At 38.6% G+C, this 20,917-nt stretch overlaps 1 pseudogene across 4 annotated transcripts; it reads left to right on the top strand.

Annotated features, from left to right (window-relative positions):
* The first annotated feature begins 3,021 nt into the window (after positions 1–3,021).
* LOC147604560 (AT-hook motif nuclear-localized protein 16 pseudogene) lies at positions 3,022–5,030 on the top strand (annotated as a pseudogene). Of its 4 annotated transcripts, none has more exons than XR_015265349.1 (2): positions 3,022–3,480; positions 3,777–5,030. The product of XR_015265349.1 is annotated as an AT-hook motif nuclear-localized protein 16 pseudogene, transcript variant X4 (transcript). The 4 variants fall into 4 exon arrangements; XR_015265347.1 differs by having other exon boundaries at positions 3,743–5,030; XR_015265348.1 differs by having other exon boundaries at positions 3,716–5,030.
* Positions 5,031–20,917: the final 15,887 nt, after the last annotated feature.

Raw genomic sequence — 20,917 nt, 5'->3', positions numbered from 1 at the left:
TCCCTTAAGCATGTTACCGTTTGGAGAAGGCTCAAATTGTTTCTACTTGTTGCCAACGTGGATCATTATTTTTATAATCAGCTCGCAAATTTGTCTTAGCAGAGTGTTTCTACAAGTGAAAGCTTAATTAAAAGCACCACATTCTTTAGCTTAGATTAATTCTTGTAAATTTTTTTAATACAGAGGTTCCGACAACATGTAGCCATAACTTCTAATTAAGGTAGTAGTCTAGGGCAGTCTCCAAGGCCAAGCTGCCTATCTTCATATGGGCTTCAAGTACTTTGTCTCTTAATTCTTTTAATATAAAAGCCTCTTGTTCTAATTGTACTGAGCGTCTGGATTGATATTTTCCCCCGTTTTTTACTGCCAAGAAATTTCCAAATCAGTCAAAGAAATGCACTAAATTCCTTAAAAAGTGTATATATATATATATATATTACCTCCATCTTCAGGTAAGTTTTGCCTTATTTAGAGATTTTACAAGTTTTACCTTAAAAATTGGCCACTTTTGGAACCTTCAAACTCAAAAAAGCACTAATGAAGCTATCAAAAATCAACCTTGGGGTTTACTTTGGAATAATGCGCCACATATATTGATGATCAGATTGAAATAACCTGAATTTAAAAAGCTTTTTGTAAGCCCCCTTTTTATTATATAATATAGATTCTGCTTTTCGGTGGGAAAACAAAAAGGAAATAATGCTGGTTTTTAATGCAAGGTCTATGGCCTTCTAGGTTTATAAAGACGAATGCACCAGCCTCTCTACTACGGCCTACCTGCTGTGCGCTTGGTGGCGATAAATGATAATTGAAATTCTTTTTTTAATTTTGTTAAAATTAAACTGTTAATGATATATATTATATAATAATAATAAAATCGACGGTGTTGAAAGCGTGCAGGAGCTGCTCGAGGCAATAAACTAATTAATATAAAGCCACAGCCTGGAGCGACGAGCCATGCATTGGAGTGTGCAGACAAGAAAGATAATTAAGAACGCAAACCTAGTCTGTAATGATGATCATAATCTTAATTAGGGTGGACTCATGAATGTGGAACGCAGAGTCAGTGGAGGAGCTTCGGGTGAACCGTGACACGACCGAGCTGCTGGCCCTAGGATGCCACCACCTTATAGGCAGTGAAGAGTACATTTTACGTAACCAAGGACACTCGCATTAAATCAACGATGTAACCAACCTGATTAGAGTGAAAAGATCAATAATTGACAGTAACCGTGATTAGATTGAAAAGATGACATTTGGCATGGCCGACAAGATGGAAGGAGAACGTATTCTCTCTCTCTCTACCTCTCCAAGCAATGCTAGCCGTTGGATCGTCCCACTAACTTGTATTCTAGGTTATAGCATGATCTCTCTCTCTCCCCCTTTGAACTCATTGTTGCCCTAGCTCGCTCTCTCTACCTCTCTCTCTCTCTCTCTCTCCCCTCCCCCCTTTGAACACATTTTTGCCCTCCCCCCCCCTCTCTCTCTCTCTCTCTCGATTTCACAAGAGCATATCTCTTGATACCCTAGTCTCCAAGGGGGAGAAGAGAGAAAGAAAGGTGGGGAATTTCCTCGTCATCATCTATGGGGTGTAAGTGATTTCTCAAGACCAAGAAAATCTTGCCTTGTAATGATTCGTGTTGCGATCTTCCAAAGCAAGAGACTTCTATGGTCGTATATCTTATAAAGTGTGTTTTCATGACATCTTCATTTTTGCATGCATATTTTAACTACTACCACTACATGTAAGCTTTAGCTTCAACATTACATCTCCCTTATCACAAGGATAGGTGCATCATCAAATATATGAGCATTCCAATCCAGCTATTGCATGCAATGTTGACTAGCTTTAGCTTCAACATTACATCTCCCTTATCACAAGGATAGGTGCATCATCAAATATATGAGCATTCCAATCCAGCTATTGCATGCAATGTGTCTAAATGCAGTGTATTCATAAATGCCCGAGGGGTTGTTGTGGTGTCTAAATGCAAGTATAAATGCAAGGTGATCATAAATATCGATGCATTTTCCTTGGAGGGCTTGTACTCCATTGGTTAGAAATTATGACTAAGTTCTCTCCAATGTGAGTGTTTCCTATTAGAAGACTAGGGATATAATATTCACACCAAAGTGGGGTCCTCTTCATACCAATGCATGTTTATTTGATTATAACTCAATTGAGGTATGCCATTACTCCATAAATTATTCTCTTTAGCATGACAAATAATAGGTAGTTGCCTTTGTCCTAGCCGTAACTTAGCACACTTCAACAAAATCATTAAGTTCATGTTGGGTCTAGGCATACAATTGAATAGTGTGAGTCTAAAGTCCATGGGTATGTATCATATTGGTGAAGATGTTTGACACTCTCAGGTGAGGAATATCTGGTTTGAAGTTCCAGTGTCAAAAATAAGTCTTTTTTCTAACTAGTGAAAAAATGAATCACCTTCAAACTCAAGCAGTTTATAATGAAAAAATGCATAGGTTAACCGGAAATGGTGAGAATGTGATTAGTTATAAATGGGTTTGTAAGGCGAAATGTAAGTTGGATGGATCCATGGAAAGATAACTAAAATTTCAAAATTTCGAATCTTTAAATTCAAGGCTAGGCGAAATTATAATCGACTTTTCTCAATTTGAGGCATGAAAATTACACTGAAGGACAGTTTTTTTTTATCGACACTGGTTTGGACTATGGTACGTGTTCTTTGCTAGATGCATAGTTGGTTGTCTTGTCACTAGATAAAATACATGATAAATTTGAGAAACAAAGAATGTTGTTACTAGGAAGGTTTTACATGATCATGATGAATTTTTGAGAAACAAAGAATGTTGTTACTAGGAAGGTTTTACATGATCATGACCATGATGATCATATGTGATCATCATGGTAGAAGATCATGTGATGTGTTGTTGAAAATATTTTCTCTCTTCTTCATTGTGCAAAAAGAAATAATTTCCTCTCACTTTCCTGCCGTCCTTTTTGGTTTGTTTAACCACGTCTCTACGCTCCCCACATCCAACCCTTTTCCAAAATGTGGGCTTTGCATTCTTTACCATGATTCCACCTGCGCCTACTAGTCTTCCTCTCCATCTATCTTTCTGTTGTTTGCCTGCGTGATATACCTACTAGCCTTTGCTTTCTATTGCTTGCCTGCGTGATATTCCTCCTCCTAGCCTTTCTTTCTCTTGTTTGCCCTAAAAAACCACCGTCCTACTACTCTTTTTCTGCAGCCACAAGATCTCTAGGGTTAGGGTTAGGTTTCTTTAACCAGATCACCACCTTCTTGCACAGCACTAGCTAGGTAAGTAGGTAAACATCTAAGGAATAGAGCCACCTTTTCAGCCCCTTCAAATTCCGGTAAATTTTCAAAAAAGGCAAAAGAAAAATGTACAGGGAGATTTGATCCGATCTAGTGGAGAATCACTTCTCTCTTCTCACTCACTCTAGCTAAGCGAGCTTACGAGTAGTGCTCGGTGAGTTAAACATTCTCTGTGAGTTACGCTACTTAATATCTTAATTAGGTTAAACAAAGCTTGTGAATGATGATCAAGAGGGCTAAGCGCTCTCTCTCTCTCTCTGTGTGTGTCTCTTAATTAGGTTAAACAAAGCTTGTGAATGATCAAGAGGGCAAGGAGCTCTCTCTCTCTCTCTCTCTCTCTCTCTCTCTCTCTCTCTCTCTCTAGCTGCTAAACCTATATTATTCTGCAGCTGATCCTTGTTGCTGGTCTTTAGCAGAGTTTATGATGACAATTGGAGACTATCTTTGCAGAATTCTGTTTGAAAAGTGAACTCTCTGAAGTACGCCCCAGCTCTGCTTGGTAAGGGGATGTTTCTATGGCGGGTGTAGGGCCAAACTCTCTGCCATTCTCTCAGGCTTCTCTAGGACCTGTACAAAGGGATCATATGCGCATTGGCAACACCACCAACAACACCACAAATGCATCAGACGAGGAGAACAGCGGGAGCAGTGATCCTATCAACAACAACGTCAATCTTAACAATAATAATCAAGGGGCTAACCAGCTAGCGCTGGCAACCACAGGTGAGATGGGCGGCGAAGCCTCACGCAGGCCAAGAGGGCGGCCACCCGGCTCCAAAAACAAGCCCAAGCCCCCTATCATCATAACCAGAGATAGTGCAAATGCGCTGCGAACCCATGTCCTGGAGGTGGCCAACGGCTGCGACGTTAGCGAGAGCGTGGCCAATTTTGCGCGCCGGAGGCAGCGCGGTGTGTGCGTCCTTAGCGGCAGCGGAACCGTCGCCAACGTCACACTCCGGCAACCTGCAGCACCCGGTGCCACCGTCACCTTGCACGGCCGCTTCGAGATCCTCTCGCTGTCCGGCTCGTTCCTCCCGCCGCCAGCGCCGCCCGGGGCGACGGGCTTAACCATATACCTAGCCGGCGGCCAGGGGCAGGTTGTGGGTGGCAGCGTGGTGGGCGCTCTGCTAGCGTCGGGTCCTGTGGTGATTATGGCTGCCTCTTTTCTCAATGCTTCATATGAACGCCTGCCTCTAGATGATGACGAGACGTTGCCCGCCATTGGAGCTTCGCAATCTGCAGCAGTGGTTGCACCCCCGCAGCTCAATATAGATCCTTCCACCACAGCCAATAACAACAGCATGGCTCTTTACAACGTCCCCCCTAACCTCCTCACCAATCACCAAATGCCAGATGTCTATGCTTGGGCTGCCGCAGGAACTCGCCCCCCTTACTAAAATCTCCCCCACCACCACCACATTGCCCCCTTGCTCTCCACCTTGTGTGGCCACCATGTCCAAAGTTCATCCCTCACCTTGTTTGGAGCCCATGCCCACACACTTCATCCCCCACTTTTGTAAAATCCATGGTGCTATGTGGGGTGCTCTCTGCACACTGTCTTTGCATGCAGATAGCATACCACCCTTGTTTCCCCCTTCTTGGCAACAAATCATCATGATCTCGTTTCGATTCATGAGGTAGCTTTCAACTCTTTCAGCTTGGCTCATTTTTTCCTTTATTTTCCAAGACATTGAGGTTCATTGATTCATGCCTTTTCATGTGTACTTAGTTTCTTCTTCAAATCAAAATTCATGGGTGGTATTATGGAGTACTATATGTTAAAATGAAATAAGACTTAATCTCTAGGTAGCATTATGGAGTAGTATATTTTACAACCAGAAACACCAGACAGGAAGAGACTTGATTTTTGCTTATTAGATGTAAATAATTGCATCCTTCATTTTAGAGATATTAAAATTTTCGTACTGAACTCATTTTGCATGTGAACATTACAATAAATCAACTAGGCTTCATGTGGCCTGTTTGTACTTGCACTTACCTCTACAAAAACATCTTATATGACTTGCTTCCTTGAGTTTATTTCCGTTTTGTATGCAAAGGGGAAGGAACTTCACCTTGTTGACATGTCACTAAGAAGATTCTCTCATGTGAAAATAATCTTTTTTGCTAGCTTTTTTTGTTGGTACGAAATTATGAGACAGATACTTATTTTTCCTTTTAGAAAGCGCATTGTATTTAGTTAGTAATAGGCAACAGTGGATGGACTCATCAAGGTTTAAACTCGACCACCCCCTAGAAATTTAAACCCCTTAAGAGGTAGCCTTGAAATTTCCCTCTAATGCCCCCATGTGACACTTTTTAATCCCTTAGATTAGAAAGAAAGCTAGCAATGCATATGCACTCCTTGATACACCAAAAACACAGCAATGGGTAGGAGGACATGCTAGCCACACTTGATTGAACCTCACTTGGGTGTTGAGAACCAGGTTGTCAGCAGCTAGAGACCTTTGTTGATAACCCACCTTAAGTAGCAATGCATGTTAAATCTACACAGTCAAAATCCACCAGCCAACTATTCCATCACCAGATTTTGGTAGTGATCATTGTATGCTCTACATAGTTTGATCCCCCATGAATAACAAGATGAGTGCTAGTAGTTCTACAAACTTCTCAGTGCTTACAATCATGAAAGTTAGCATGGGTGGGGACAACATATATTTTTTGGTGCAGGTGGATGGTAGATTATTTGCCTTCAAAATCTTTTATAAGGACCCAACATGCTAGCACATAGGTTCAGTCACATGATTACATGGGTCTTTGTAGACATCCTCTTAGTAGCTTGATGTATAAAAAACTTGAGTTATGGGTAGCTACACTAAGAATGTTGAAAGACGAATAGAGAAAATTGGCTTATAATTAGAGCATGTCCACCCTATCCATATTTTGAGGTCTAATATGCATTCAAATGGTAACAATACATTTTCTATTTCAAGGAAAAGTACAAAGACAATTACTACAGCAGAATGAGGGTGTAGCAGTGAAAATAACAGCGTTTTTATAACTAGAAGGGTAAGTAGATGTTGGGCTATTTTCGCTACTGGAAACACTGTTATTTTTGCTGTGCACAACAGGAGGTTCGCTGCCCAGCAACGAAAAATAGCAGCAAAATATCGCTACTGAGCAGCAATATTTTGTTGTCCCATAGCGAAATTATGCTGCTCAGTATAGCAATATTTTGCTGCATTTTCACTGCTCAGCAAAAGCTCTGCACAACAAAAAAAGAGCTGGGGCAGACTGGGGAGTCTGCATAGGACTCCCCAGTCCGTCTCATCTCTTTTTATTTATTAAAACAGAGTCACAATTTCAATTTTATGACACAAACACAAACATAAGAAACACATAGATTGTGGAGAATGAAATTGAGCCCAAAATTTATTATATTTCACAAAGTGTTGGGCCTTTGGCCATATATACATAAAATGTTTACAATAAAGAGGTATCTAACTAGAATCCTCATCAGATTTCGAGTGATCATTATCATTGTCTTTCTCATCCTCTTCACTTACTTCTATCATTTCATGCTCATAATCAGGATCCTCCTCTTCATCTTCTCCTTCATCCTACATACATGCCATCAAGCGGAAGGTAAGCAGGGCATTAAAATACAATTAGACGTAGAAAAGAGAATGGTTTAGGCTCACTTACCTCATCTGCTTGAGTCTCCAAATAGACTCATCCAAGCATATGCCTCATGTACGCATCCACGCCCACAATTGTAGACGGGGGGCTCTGTACCCACAGTTGTACTATTCCTTTGTTGTGTCATGCCCAACAATCTCCCTCTACAAAAAATAATTAAGAAAATATACAATTATTTAAAGAAAACAATATAGTATAAAAAAGCCCTATGCATAACAATGTGCATAAACCCATTGCATAGGACTTATGCATAAGCCCTATGCATAAGGCTATGCATAAAACTATTGCATAAGCATAAGGGCTATGCATTACCTATTGCAAGAGGCCTATTGACCTAACCCTAATCCCCAGCACCCAAGGGTGCAAAAACACAAAGACAAGAAGCATAAGCCAAAATGAAGAAAGAGGGCTTACCATATGAGAGGCACCCTTGTTCACTTGAATAAACCTACAAAAAAGAAACATAATAAATAAAAAAGTTATTCCTCATTAAGACGTTAGCAAGTAAGAAGAACAAGAGCAAAAAGAGGTGAGTACCCTAAATCCTACTCTTAATGCATAAGTGAATGAAATGTTAAGCCTAAACCCTAGCTCCATGCATAGAATGCTTAATACAAAGCTTTGATGGAGAGCAAAGCTCTCTATTAGAGCTCTATGCATTAGGCTAGGGTTAGGAAAAGGGAGAGGAAAGACAGGGGAAGGGAGAAAGGGAAAGGAAAGAGAGAGGAAGGGTAAGAAAAGCTCACATTGATCTATGAACAAGCTTTCCATGAAAGCTTGGAATAAGGCAAAGATTGAAGCTTTCCATTAAAGCTTAAAGAAAGCAAGAATGAGGGCTTATCTTAGAGAGGGAGAGATTGATGCAAAACCCTTGAGAGAAGAGGTGTGGTGGGAGGAATAATCAGCCTACAGGCGTAGCCTATGCATGTGCAGGATAAATCATCTCTTAGATCCCATGCATATCTTCAAGAATGTGGTAACAAATATTTCGGACCATTTAATTGGTAAAAGATATACAAAGGGTGCAAGGGATGACTTACAAAACATTGGATTCCTTCAAAGTACATGGCCAATTGAAAGTGAGAGTGGCAACATAGTCCTACCAAAGGCACCATGAGTATTAACCAAGAGGGAGCACAATAAGGTGAAAAGTGTGATTTCCTCTTTTCATACACCAATGAGAGTAATGCATTCATTGAAGGGTGCCTTCACAAAGACCAAAAAGAAAGGAGAACAATTATATGGCCTCAAGACACATGATTGGCCCAAGATATTATAGGTATATAAATATTTGCTTATTCATTTTCTCTTTGTGGTACGTAATTTGTAAGCTCATATACTAGCTTCTATTTTTTTTCTATGCATAGTTTATTCTTCCAATTGCTTTAGTTGGTTGTGGAGATAAGAAGGTGAGAGGCTATTTACAAAATGGGAAGCTTAGTGAGGTATGAATCTTCTCTTCAATTCACTAAGTTATATTACTTATTTGGCATTCTCATGTGCTCACAAGTTATGTATTGGTAAATAGTACACCTAATTGCTATGTATGTAGGTACATATCCTTAAAGGAGATAGATCCTATATGCATTGAGATAGCTCATCTCAATGCTATTGAGGCAGTGTGTATGATCAAGGATAACTTTCTTAGAACAATTCTCATTAGCCAATTGCATCTTGTGGTGCATTTGGTTGATGAAGTGACATTGTGTCATTTTGTTCATGTTCGAGAACGATGGATGTTTTTCCTTGAAAGGTTCATGAAAACCTTAAAGGACTTTGTGAGACAAAGAGAAAGGCTAGAAGCAAGCATGGTAGAGGGATGGTTGATGCAAGAGTCTCGTGTGTATATCTCAAAACATCTATCTCGCATAGATCCTTCCATGCCACGATTATGGAGCAATGAGGAGGATGACCAACTTTATTAGTCACTAATGTGCCTCAAGGAAAAGGAAGGCAATGAAGATTGGATGAAGCATTACGCCACAAGGTGAATACATTCGGCATTTTAAATAGTCCCATCATGGAGAAGTGGATTGGGAGATACAAGGATGCAGTCAATAGACAAAAGGATGAGAGAAGAGCTTTCAGAAGGATGAGAGAAGAGCTTTCAGAAGAGTAAATAGATGCTTGCCATTCTCTCCTAGCTTGGAACCTCTACCAAATGTGATCAATATAGAATGGCTTTGTATGGCATCCAAAAACAGAGAGATGATCACAAGAGAAGAGCATGATTATGCAACAGGATGTGACTCTCAAGTAAGTACATTCTTTATCTCTATCTCACATATATACCTTGTTTAATGCACTATACTAAATGTCATGCTTTTGTTTAATGTTAGTATAAACTATATAATGCAATATGGTCAAAGGAAAGGCACTTTTGTATGGATCGTGTGGATTCTAAAAGAAACACATTTGATTGTGGTATGATGGAAACTTTTGAGTAAGAAAGTTGAGCTAGTAGACATGATACCAATGTCATAGAGGACAATCTTGACTATTGTGGAAGTATTCACGATATTCTTGAGGTTGGATTTAGAGCATTTAGTCTATTCATCTTTGATGTCAAATGGTTCAAGGTGATATATAGAGGTTCTCAAGTAACCGTGAAGAAACATCCAAATGGGTTCTTTCAAATTGATTCCACCAAGTGTTGAAATGATGAGAAAGATACCTTCGTACTACCTCAACACTGTCAACAGGTTAGTAACCCAACCAATCCTAAATTAAATCTTGATGTAGTATAATAAAAGTGTAACCCCTTTTCTTTATGATATTAGGTTGTGTTTCATGCCGATCGAATTAATCCAAAGTGGTGGTATGTTATACAAGTTTTCCCTTGTTCAAAACATATCTTTCAAGATCAAGATGTGGAGGCCGACGAATCTCTGGATGTGGTGCAAGTACTATCTCAAATCAGCTCATTGGAAGAAGACAATGAAGAAAACATTTTGGAGGGGGCCGATCAAGAGCATGAGAAACATCAATCCGAAGAAGATGATGAGTCACCTATTAATCATGACAATTCTTCATTGGATCATGATAGTGATATTGATATTAATATGGAATCCCATTTTTTCATTGAGTTTCCATTAGATATAGACATTGATGAAGAAACACATATGGATTTTACAAGATGGGAATCCGATAGATTCATGATCTTGACATTGTTTTGCTTCTCAATTCAACTATCTTTTTTTTTTGCTCAAAACATGGCTCCAAGGGTTCTAATGGATGTTTTTTTATAACTATATACATCATTTTTTTGTGTGTATATGACATATATTTTTAAAATTCAGCATCCAATAACTCTCTGGAATTTCATACAGTGAAAATAGCAATGTAATTTCGCTACTATTTTTATTGTACAGTAGCAAAATTACAGTATATCAATGAAATTGCGCTGCTACAAGCACTGCCTAGCAGTGAAATTTTGCTATTTAAGCGTTGGATGAGTAGCAAAAATTTGTAGGGCAACAAAATTTTGCTACGGAGCAGCGAATAGAATCCCCGACATCCCGACAAAGAAAATGATGTTATGCCCCCGACGTGTTATAATGAATGCTAAGTCTTAAAACTTACAAGCCTCGATATGGTTATGTCTATATTACCCTTCACTATTACTACTAAACTACATCATTAATATTGTGGCTTATACTGTGGGTTTTTACTATAAAATAATCTTAGTAGTTTTAATGGTCGATATTAATAATAAAATGGATCCTAGGTAGCATGTGTGTTCAAGAGGACGTTAAGAAACCCCCTATCTATGTATTTTCATGATCTACATACACTCCATTTTGTGAGGTTTAAGATGATAGTTTAAATATCCCATTCGTATCATTAATTTCACTTTTTGAATTTAAAAGTCCCTCATTTATGTATAGTGTATGTATATTTTATGTAACTCTACATAAGAATACAACCCCTAATGCTATATAAGAATGCAACCCCTAATGCTAGATCTCACATATCTCCATGTGAGTAATACCACTGATGTCATGAAAAAACTTTGGCCATAATGGGACAAAATGGGGGATGCTCCCCCATTCTATGCCATTATGGCCATAGCCTTTGATTTTACATTCAGAGGGTTACAAGAAGATAGAGCATTTTATAAGAGAACCAATATAAATTACCACGACAAATTGATATATGAAGTTCAATAAGCCCAATTCAAACATCATATTTGTCATATTAATATGCCAGATCAGGTATGAATACTCTATATCTTGTTCTCTTTTCTCTTTGGCTTCCGATATGTCCATGACAATGGAGAGTAGTTTATATCTATTGACAAAATATCCCTCTTTACAAAAAAGTATCCTTCTTTACAAAAGTGTATATATAATGAAAAATATATCTATATCTATTTACTTAGAGCCACAGTTGTCTCCTCATCCTCATCATCAGTCTATGGTGGAGTCTCTTCAAGGATGCCCTTACACAAACAAGATAATATAAATAATTAAAAAATAGATATTTAAAATCTAAAATGGATCTTCAAATATCAAAGAAATTTAAAATGTTTCATTACCATATTGGAGAATTTGGAAAAATACCAAAACTTTGGAAATTTTCTTTTCAATCTACTTTTTGGTATGCCTTAAGCATACACACTTGAAAGTTGTCAGAGAATGTGCATTTAGAACCTACTCTTATGTCACATGAGGGGGTTTTGACCAAAGCTTAAAGAGATTCACCATGGTCCCTTTTTTATAATCTTGCAAAATGGGAATCGTGATTTTTCCAAATTCTCTAATATGGTGTTTTAAAATATATTTAAAGATTTTTAAACATCTTTAAAGATATTTAAATTCTAAAATGGATCTTTAAATATCAAAGAAACCTAAAATGTTGCTTTACTTAAAGATCAAAGAAACCTAAAATGTTGTTTTAAAGAACAAAGGCCAACCTAAAATGTTTCTTTGATCTTTAAAGATCAAAGAAACCTTAAACATTATTTTACTTACATAGTTTACGCTGGCAATCTAATCAATATCCACACCTTGCCTCCCCAACTTGTCAAACATGGCTTGTGTGTCATGCTAATAATCATAACAATATCATTTCTCTATCAAATCATGATCAACCACTAAATTAATTTGAATTTCACATCAATTTTCTATTTGGAATAAATGCAGTTTAGAAAAAACAAAGGTGTTATCGGTTTAGGATTGTACTTACTTGCCATTCTTGCTAAATAATGGCCTCCGAAAATAATAATCCATCCTTCTTCTTGCACCCTTTTAAAGAGAGCTTCTAAACTCTGTTGTAATATGAACACATATTCATCCTGTATGGGGGGTGGTTCATTACTTTAAGCTACATGTATACAAACAAATGAACATTGATTTTATGTTGTTATAGGGCACTCTTTTTTTCTTAAAAGATAAAATATAATTTGAGTCAATATACTTATAAAGATAATATACAATTCGAGGCAATATACTTATAGAGATAAGATACAATTCGAGGCAATATACTTATAAAAGATACAATTCAAGGCAATACACTTATAAAAGATAAGATACAATTCGAGGCAATACACTATCTTTTTTCCTTAAAAGATAAGATAGAATTTGAGGCAATTTACTTATAAAGAAGATTACCACTCCTGCTTCATGTCGTGTAGTCTTTATACTATTATGATATCTACTCCTTCTTCATGTCGTGTAACACCGTGTTGCAAGTTATTTGTCAACTAGCCATGTATCAACATAAATACTTAAAACTCTTATGCATAGTCTATGTATAATCGATAATTAATCCTAGATCATGGCACCTGAGTGTATAATTCATTAGAAAAAGAAAGAAAAGGTTTTAAGGGGTTTACCTCAAGAGACAAGGAGGTGTTGGTGGGAACAAGATAGCACAGACCTATAATATTAAACAAGAAGTAGAAAAAAACATTAATGTAATAGTAATATCCTCTAATAAACCCCACTGCGACCTAGAGCTCTCTTAGTAGTAGTCATCGACACGTTGCCTCTCCTCCCCCCTCCGCCTATTACACCCCTCTTGCATTCCCTTCCCACCCCTCTTCATTATGCATGCCTCTTCGCCTTCCCTTTCCACCCTCCTTTGTTGCATGCCTCTTTGCCTTCCCTTTCCACCCTCCTTTGTTGCATGCCTCTTTCATGCTTCCTCACCTTCCCTCTACCCTTGGTGTCGCCCATCGCTGCTCCCCTCGCCCCTCTTCTTCTAATGAGCATTCAAAGGAAGTTTCTATACTCGAGTTTATCCAAGATTTCCTTAGTTGGCCAAGTCATGGTGGCAAATCGGGTTCTTCCACCACCATGTTGTTAACCCCATTTTGAGGTTAACTTAGAATACATAAGAGAGATAGCACAATAGTGTCATGAAATGGCATAAGACCATATTAAGGAGTTTGGGAAAATCCCATTACTTTGGGAATTTTCTTTTCAATATACTTTTTAGTATGTATCTTCAGCATACCAAATCCAAAGTTGTTGGAGAAAATGGATTTAGAACCTACTTGTCAAGAGATTTCCAATTATATATTGGAGAATGTAGATTTAGAATTTACTCTTTAGGAGATTTCCAGTGATATGTAAAATGAGCTAGTTTTGACAAAAGATTAAAAGGGTTTACACTGTGCTCCCATCTTTTTTATTTTACAAAATGGGAATCGGGATTTTTCCAAAGTCCCTAATATGCTCTTGCACTATAAATGTTATAATTATGAGAATGGTTAGGCAATGTCCAAACCTATGTAACTTGTAATCATTTCGCCCATCTTTTTTAAAGTTTGGGACACTCAAGTGTGAATAAGGGCCGGTTATATAAATAACAAATTCTCATAATGCAAGACACAATCCCCCTTTGTGCCAATTGTGAGTTTAGTCTTATCTCCTTGCTCTCTTGTGTCTATGGGGTGAGAGAGAGTTGACAGGAGAGAGAGCTTCATTCTTGGAGCATGTTCCTCTTATGCTTGTGTTCATGAGTTCGAGAGTAGAGAGGAGTGAGTGTCTGTGTATGAGGAGAGACATCATTATGGTGAGCTTGAGGAAGGAGGGAAAGGAGTGGAGCTAGCTACCACTACCAAAACTTAGAGTCTTCAGAGATATGAGATTGGATGCCGGTAAGTTCTCCCATGATGTGTTAAGGTAAGCATTATCCATTGCAATAGGAGAGGGGTGGTGTAGTCTGTAACATTTTTGGCATTGTTGCCTTGGAACCACCGGTCTCTTTCTACTCTATTTGCACTCCTTTTCATCTTATTACAAGTCCCTTTTACCTTAATATGGCTTCTTGAAGCTGTGTGGTGATTGTTTAAGAAGAGGATAAGTTGTGGATAAGGTTGTGAGAAGGGAGAAAAACAAGGGTTGTTTTTTATTGTTTTAGCATTTGAAATGGTTGTTTGCATTGTTTAAGAGGTACAAAAGCAACAAAATAAAGCATTTGCATTGTTTAAGAGGTACAAAAGCAACAAAATAAAGCATTTGCATCTGTACTTTCATGGTCTAAACTCAATAATCACACCGCCGTGATTATGCAATGAACACCCATTGTTGCATTTTTATAAATCTTAAAAAATTTTAAAAAATAAAGAGCAATTGATCCTATTGCTTGCTATCACTTAAATATTCATGTTGCAAAGAAACAATTTGAAAATTTTGAACTAGAGAAATTGAGATTTACATCCCTAAGCTAGTGATTTTTAGTCAAAACTTGCAGAATCACGTCGTCGTGATTCTGCAGTCTGCAAAGTCTTGTCCATGATTGTTGATCACACCATGATTCTCTGACAAATCTATCTATCCCACTAACTACGGATGGCACATTGAATGCAGCTTATCTTTGACATATTTCATCTTATCTTATCTAATCTAATCGTGATCATGGATCATGGATCACAAATCAAAGCCCGTGATTGTTGATCACGTCGTGATTCTTTGACAAATCTTGTTGTCTCACGAACCCCAATATGGCACATTAAATGTGCATTATCTTTGATAGATTCATCTTATCTTATCTTATCTAATCATGATCATGGATCGTGGATCACAAATCAAGGCTCGTGATCACGCTTGTGATTGCCATGTCATAAATCATGCCCATGATTGGTAAATCACACCGTGAATTTCCATGTCACCAATCACAGTGACCCCAGTTGATAATTTGACAAGGTTAATATTTGCAACAATTATTAAGGGCCTCAAGGAATCATATATACATTCATTGAACTCATTTGGGTGAAGATCATCATCGTGATTCAAGAGAGAATCACAACCGTGAGTCTTGACCCTACACGATCACGCTAGCTGAGACCTTGAGTGTTATCAAAGAAGTGATCAGGGGTATTTCTAAGGTCTCCCTAACACTAGAGGTAGTTGTAAACAACTCAAGATAAACAAAAATTTTGTCATGATCACGCCTATGATTTTTGGTCATGTCTGTGATTCTATAAAAATCTGGTAATTGTAGACCTGAGTAATTTCAATTATGTGCAAATCAACATTTTTGCCAATTAACAACATTTCATACTCTTAAGGTCGAGAATAATTGTTGGTGATGACATTTTCCCTAATGGCAAGGCATCTAACCAATTAGGATCCTCCTATAAAGAAGCCTAGGGTTAGCTTACATGGCTAGCACACAAAGTAGTGTGTTTGCTCTGCAAAGGCTGAATTCTTTTGAATCATCAAGTAGTGTGTTTGCTTTGCAAAAAGACTGAATTCTTTTGAATCATCAAGTAATGAGGAAACCATGGAGAATCCACTTAACGAGGAATTGTAAGGGGAGAAGGGTACTTCTTCTCCAACACTATCTAGTGGGGTCATGGGCTTAGCCTGAGGATTCCTAGTAGGATACAATTATGAGCCTAAAATGGAAGCTCCACAGACTACTAAAGGATATCCCATGAGTTCAAATAGAGAAGTAAGCATTGGAAGACCTGGAAGTATAGGGTAACAATTGACAAAGGAGCAGATCAATCCTCAGTCCCTGGTACAACTTACTTCTAGAATTCTAAGGGATTCTCTAAGTGCCCAAAGGATAGGTGCAATGTATTTCCCCACTTCTAGGGAACTTGAGATTTAGGGAAGAATGAAGGAGGCACAAGCCCAACTCAGAAGGCTTGAACAAGAGAAGATAAGCTTATATTTTCACACGGAGTTAGCCGAGAGATATGCCTTTTGGTACAACAATGTGTGGGGAAGGTTCTTCCAGCCTTAGTGGATTGAGGCATGAAGAAGACTTGGTTGTACGAGGCAGTGCTAGGGAGATTGAACAAGTATTGGAGGAGGGTATGCCACCTCTATTTTAAAGGAGTCTTAGGAAGACCTAACCGCTCTCCTCGCACCTCTCTCAGGTAAGATGATCTATCAAGAGAAAATATAGAAAAAACTTACACTGAGATAGAATTAGATGCAATGTAAAGAGCCCTAGAGTTTGAAGAGCACATGAGGGGTATGTTGTTACAAGAGGAGAACTAGGAGAAGAAATCTTGGATGACGATGTGAACAAGAATGTGGGAGCTATCTCAATACCACCTAATCCAAGGGTACATATAAATTAACATATGCTAGAGCTATAATAGGCCAAAGTAGAGTGGGAAAATTGTAGAAGGCATGGCGTACAAGGCCCCACCAAAGGGAGCTAATTAGAGTAACTCCTCACATGGGAGTCACAACACCTATCAACCTATTAAGAATGGATAAAGAAATAGGAAGGGGGGTTGCCAGGGAGTTAGGTACCACACCAACACCATAAAGAGAAACATCAGTCAAGGCCAACCATGTGGCAAGATTAATGTAGAAATTCTCAAACAATGGCAGTGCCATACAACACCTCTCAAATATTTGAATTTATGTGCAAAACTTGTGGTTTGATCAAGGTTTGATTAGGGACCAAACAAAAATATTTACGTTCTCCCTTACACTAGAAGAAAAAGCACACTGATGGTATCAATCTCACTTAAGCTCGGATGGCAAGATTAATTTTACACAGCTTAAGATTATGTTTGTACCAACTTCTACACAAAGCGGAGATAAGTGGAGCCCTACCCAATTAAGCAAGAACAGAATGAGTCTATGAGAGATTCTATCTCACATTTGAAAAACCTGAACTCAATGTATAAGCCTAGGGAAAGGGTAAGAGATGAGCAATTAATGCCATTAGGGCCAAAAACGAAAAAAAGGGCCATGTAAGGATTGGATTAACTTTTTTAATGAAAGTGATTTAACTAAAATAGTAGAGACAAATAGTTATATTAAATGCGTCTCTTTTACCTATATTAGAGGAGAGTGTCTTTAATATGCCATTCATTATGTATCTATAGTGTCTTTAATTCACATATACTTGGCAGCCGTCTTACCTAATTTAGTACACATTGCAAGAAACTAGGATTGGCCACTCAGCATGGAGTGACAACATGGGTATGGGTCACCATCCTAACATCTCAAGAGGGAGAAGTTCACCATGGAAGCTTATAGCTCCAAAAGAGTAAGTGTACTCATGAAAATGTATATTGATAAAAAAGGTACAATGCCCATGGGCCCTATGTCTAATATAGCCCAAGGTCCCAAAAATTACACATGTAAATGACCCTAAGCCCAAGTGCCTATGCCACATCCCCCATGTGCATGTGCAATCAAATCTACTTCATTACAAACCATCCCCACCCACATATGTGCTGTCCTTGAAACATGCACAAAGTAAAACCATAGTATGCATGGTTTGCATAAGTATCAACATGAACTACTTCACACTTCCTTGCCAAAGCTATCCAAAAGACCATGACTTGAGCCTAAACTTCATGTAATGCTCCTCAGCTAATTGTCAATCATGGCTAAGGAGTGTATATGCCAATTGCATCTGTTTGAACCTCTTTTATACCTCATAACAGTAAATTACAACAAGCTGGTTTTCACTATTTTGTTTCAAAATCCACCTTAGATGCATCAACAAAAAGGTGTTCCATCCCCTCCAACATAGAGGCGGGCTGCCATGTTTCTTCATCTTAAGGTAAACCTTTCCACTTGACAAGGTATTCACGCAAAGTGCGGTTGCATAACACCTTCTCTCTTTCTCCCAACACCTTCTCGGGAATGTACTCCACTATGCCATCTTTGTTGAAATTTGAGCTAAATGATGAGCTATGGTGGATCAAACACTAGAATCAACATAATTAACAAAGTGATTAGCAAGTGATTAAGACGTAATTAGTGAATAATTAGCACATAGATTAATGTAGGCATGGATACTCAAAAACCAGCAAATTCTCATTAGGGCTATGCCTCAATTTATAGTGTTTACATCAAGCATCAAATCCCATTGATTTCTCCATGATTCACTCCCAGAATATCTCCACCTTTTGCCTGATTCTCTCCACATCTTCTCTTTTCCCTGAATATCTCCCAGAATATCTCCACACTCCTAAATTCCCTCATGCTACCCATTATTCTCTCCCAGTAGATTCTTCTCACCTTTTCACAGGTTCTTTCACAATTACATCTCCTCTTTTACAGCCTCTATCCAAGAGCTTGTTCCCACACACACACCCTATTCACTTGTATTTTCAACACCTCCCCTCAAGTGAATAATCCTAGCACACCTAGACCCTATACCAAGTTTGCCTCCCCTTACTTGGCAGTCCGCGACCAGTGTCTACTCCTCCCCTCAAGTTATCTTAGCACACCTGGACCCTATATCAAGTTTCTCTCTTACTTGACAGCCTGCGACCAGTGCCTCAGATCCCTAAACCCATAGTCCTTGACACTCTCTCTCTCTATGTGTCCAAGGCTTACTATAGTTACCCGTGACCTTGACTAAATTGCTCACACATACATCTACCACGTGGCCTACATCATCGGTGGCTCAGAGGTGGTTTTACTTTATTGGGGCAGGTTACATTGGGTTGTGGGTTCTCTCTCTCTCTCTCTCTCAGAAAAGATGATCCGACTCCACTTCTCTTGGAGCCTCCATGAAGTTTGCCGATGTCGTTCCTTCTTCACTGGGTTTGCTGTAGCAGTCTCTCACCATGTGTCCTGGCTTTCCACATTTGTGGCAAGTGAAGGTCCTCCCTCCTACTCTGCCTCTTCCTCGTCCTCGTCCTCGAGAGAATCCTCCTCGGGTGAAGAATGCTTTTTCCTCTCCTGCTGTTGAGTCGAGCTCTTTCTTCTCTTTGCCTCTGCTCTCTTGCTCTAGTAGAGCTGCTTCTATCTCGTGTATCTTCAGTTCAGGTACATTCTTTAGTGTTGCTACAATGTTTTCATAATCTCCTTTGTCCACACTCTTCAAAAGTACAGCTAATGCTTCATCATCTTCTACCTTTTTGCCAATAGCTGCCAGCTGTTGCTTAATACTTTTATATTTGTTCAAGTGTGTGATTAAAGGTTCACTTTCCTTCATGTCCAATTTGTAAAATTGCATTAATAGATTTATCTTGGAATTTTTTGCTTGTGTACCAAATAATTTATTGAGTTCATCCCATGCATCTTTTGCCCACTGTATCCCTGTGATATGATGAATGATCTCATCATTTAAACTGAGTGCAATAAGCCCCAATGCTTTTTCATTCCTACTCTTCCACTCATTTTCCCCTCTCTCTGGGCATTCATCTCTCCCTTCAACTAATCCCCACAGATTTTTCCTCATCAGCAAATACATGGTTTTTGTTTGCCATGTATAAAACTGTTCTCCATTAAATTTGGCTATTTCCTGTGCTGAATTCATGGTGATGTGAAGGGGGTCTTACCTCTTGATCCAAATTCAAGATTCAAGGGCAGTGTCTACCCTTTTACAACTCAATCTGGTGTTTAATAGATGATTACAACAATTTTATCAGCATAAAATCACCAGAAATTACATTAAATTGAGAGTAACCAATTTGTACGGGATGGTTGGAGTATCAAACCAACTCCGATTTGCAATCTGAAGCTTTAGGGATCTGTATCAGATACCTAATGGCTAATTTGAACCCTCAATTGCACCAAAGTACAGTGATTAGCACTGATTAATCACTGATTAGCAAATTAATGCTCTGGTTTGTGTGCAGAAAACAGAGTATGCGGGGAGCCCAGATCTGGTGCCTTCCACTTCAAATGAGCTCAAATGCTTTCAAAGGCATCAATAGCAATGAGTCTAGTAGAGGATTAAGCCAAGAAACACAAGATTTGACCAAATAATGAAAGCTTAATCTCTGTTTTACCAAAGTCACCTGCAGATTTAATGAAGAGCTTGGATCTCTCTGTAGACTTGATGAAATTGATTTCTGTCTTCACCAGCTTGTAGAGCATGCTTGAAAACCCCCGGGGCTAAGAGGAATTAGCTCAATTTGATTTGATGAAGTGTAGATCTGCATTTTACTCAGAAAAAACAGGCTGGAGAAAACGCGAAGATCTCCTGAACCCGCCGGCGGTTTGCTGCGTTTTCTTGATAGGCTTGAAGCCAAGGACCTTAGCTAGCTTGTGTAATAATCTTATGCCCTAATTTTGAGTGTGCTAGATGCTAGAGACCCTCCACTGGCTGGGGGTGAAGGGGAAGAGTGAAAACTCACTAAAAACTGATTTTTTTTGCTAATTACTTACTAATCCTGATTAATTCACTAATGGGCTCATAAATCTGGTTGATTCTAGGCATGGCTCTGATACCATGTTGAAATTTGAGCTAAATGATGAGCTATGGTGGATCAAACACTAGAATCAACATAATTAACAAAGTGATTAGCAAGTGATTAAGATGTAATTAGTGAATAATTAGCAAGTGATTAAGATGTAATTAGTGAATAATTAGCACATAGATTAATGTAGGCATGGATACTCAAAAACCAGCAAATTCTCATTAGGGCTATGCCTCAATTTATAGTGTTTACATCAAGCATCAAATCCCATTGATTTCTCCATGATTCACTCCCAGAATATCTCCACCTTTTGCCTGATTCTCTCCACATCTTCTCTTTTCCC

This window comes from Cibotium barometz, chromosome 61 (genome assembly GCF_041138505.1).
Source record: "Cibotium barometz isolate CiBa-2024 chromosome 61, ASM4113850v1, whole genome shotgun sequence".
Classification (NCBI taxonomy): Eukaryota; Viridiplantae; Streptophyta; class Polypodiopsida; order Cyatheales; family Cibotiaceae; genus Cibotium; species Cibotium barometz.
Note: the sequence above shows the minus strand (reverse complement) of the source record. Positions and strands in the feature narration are given on the sequence as shown.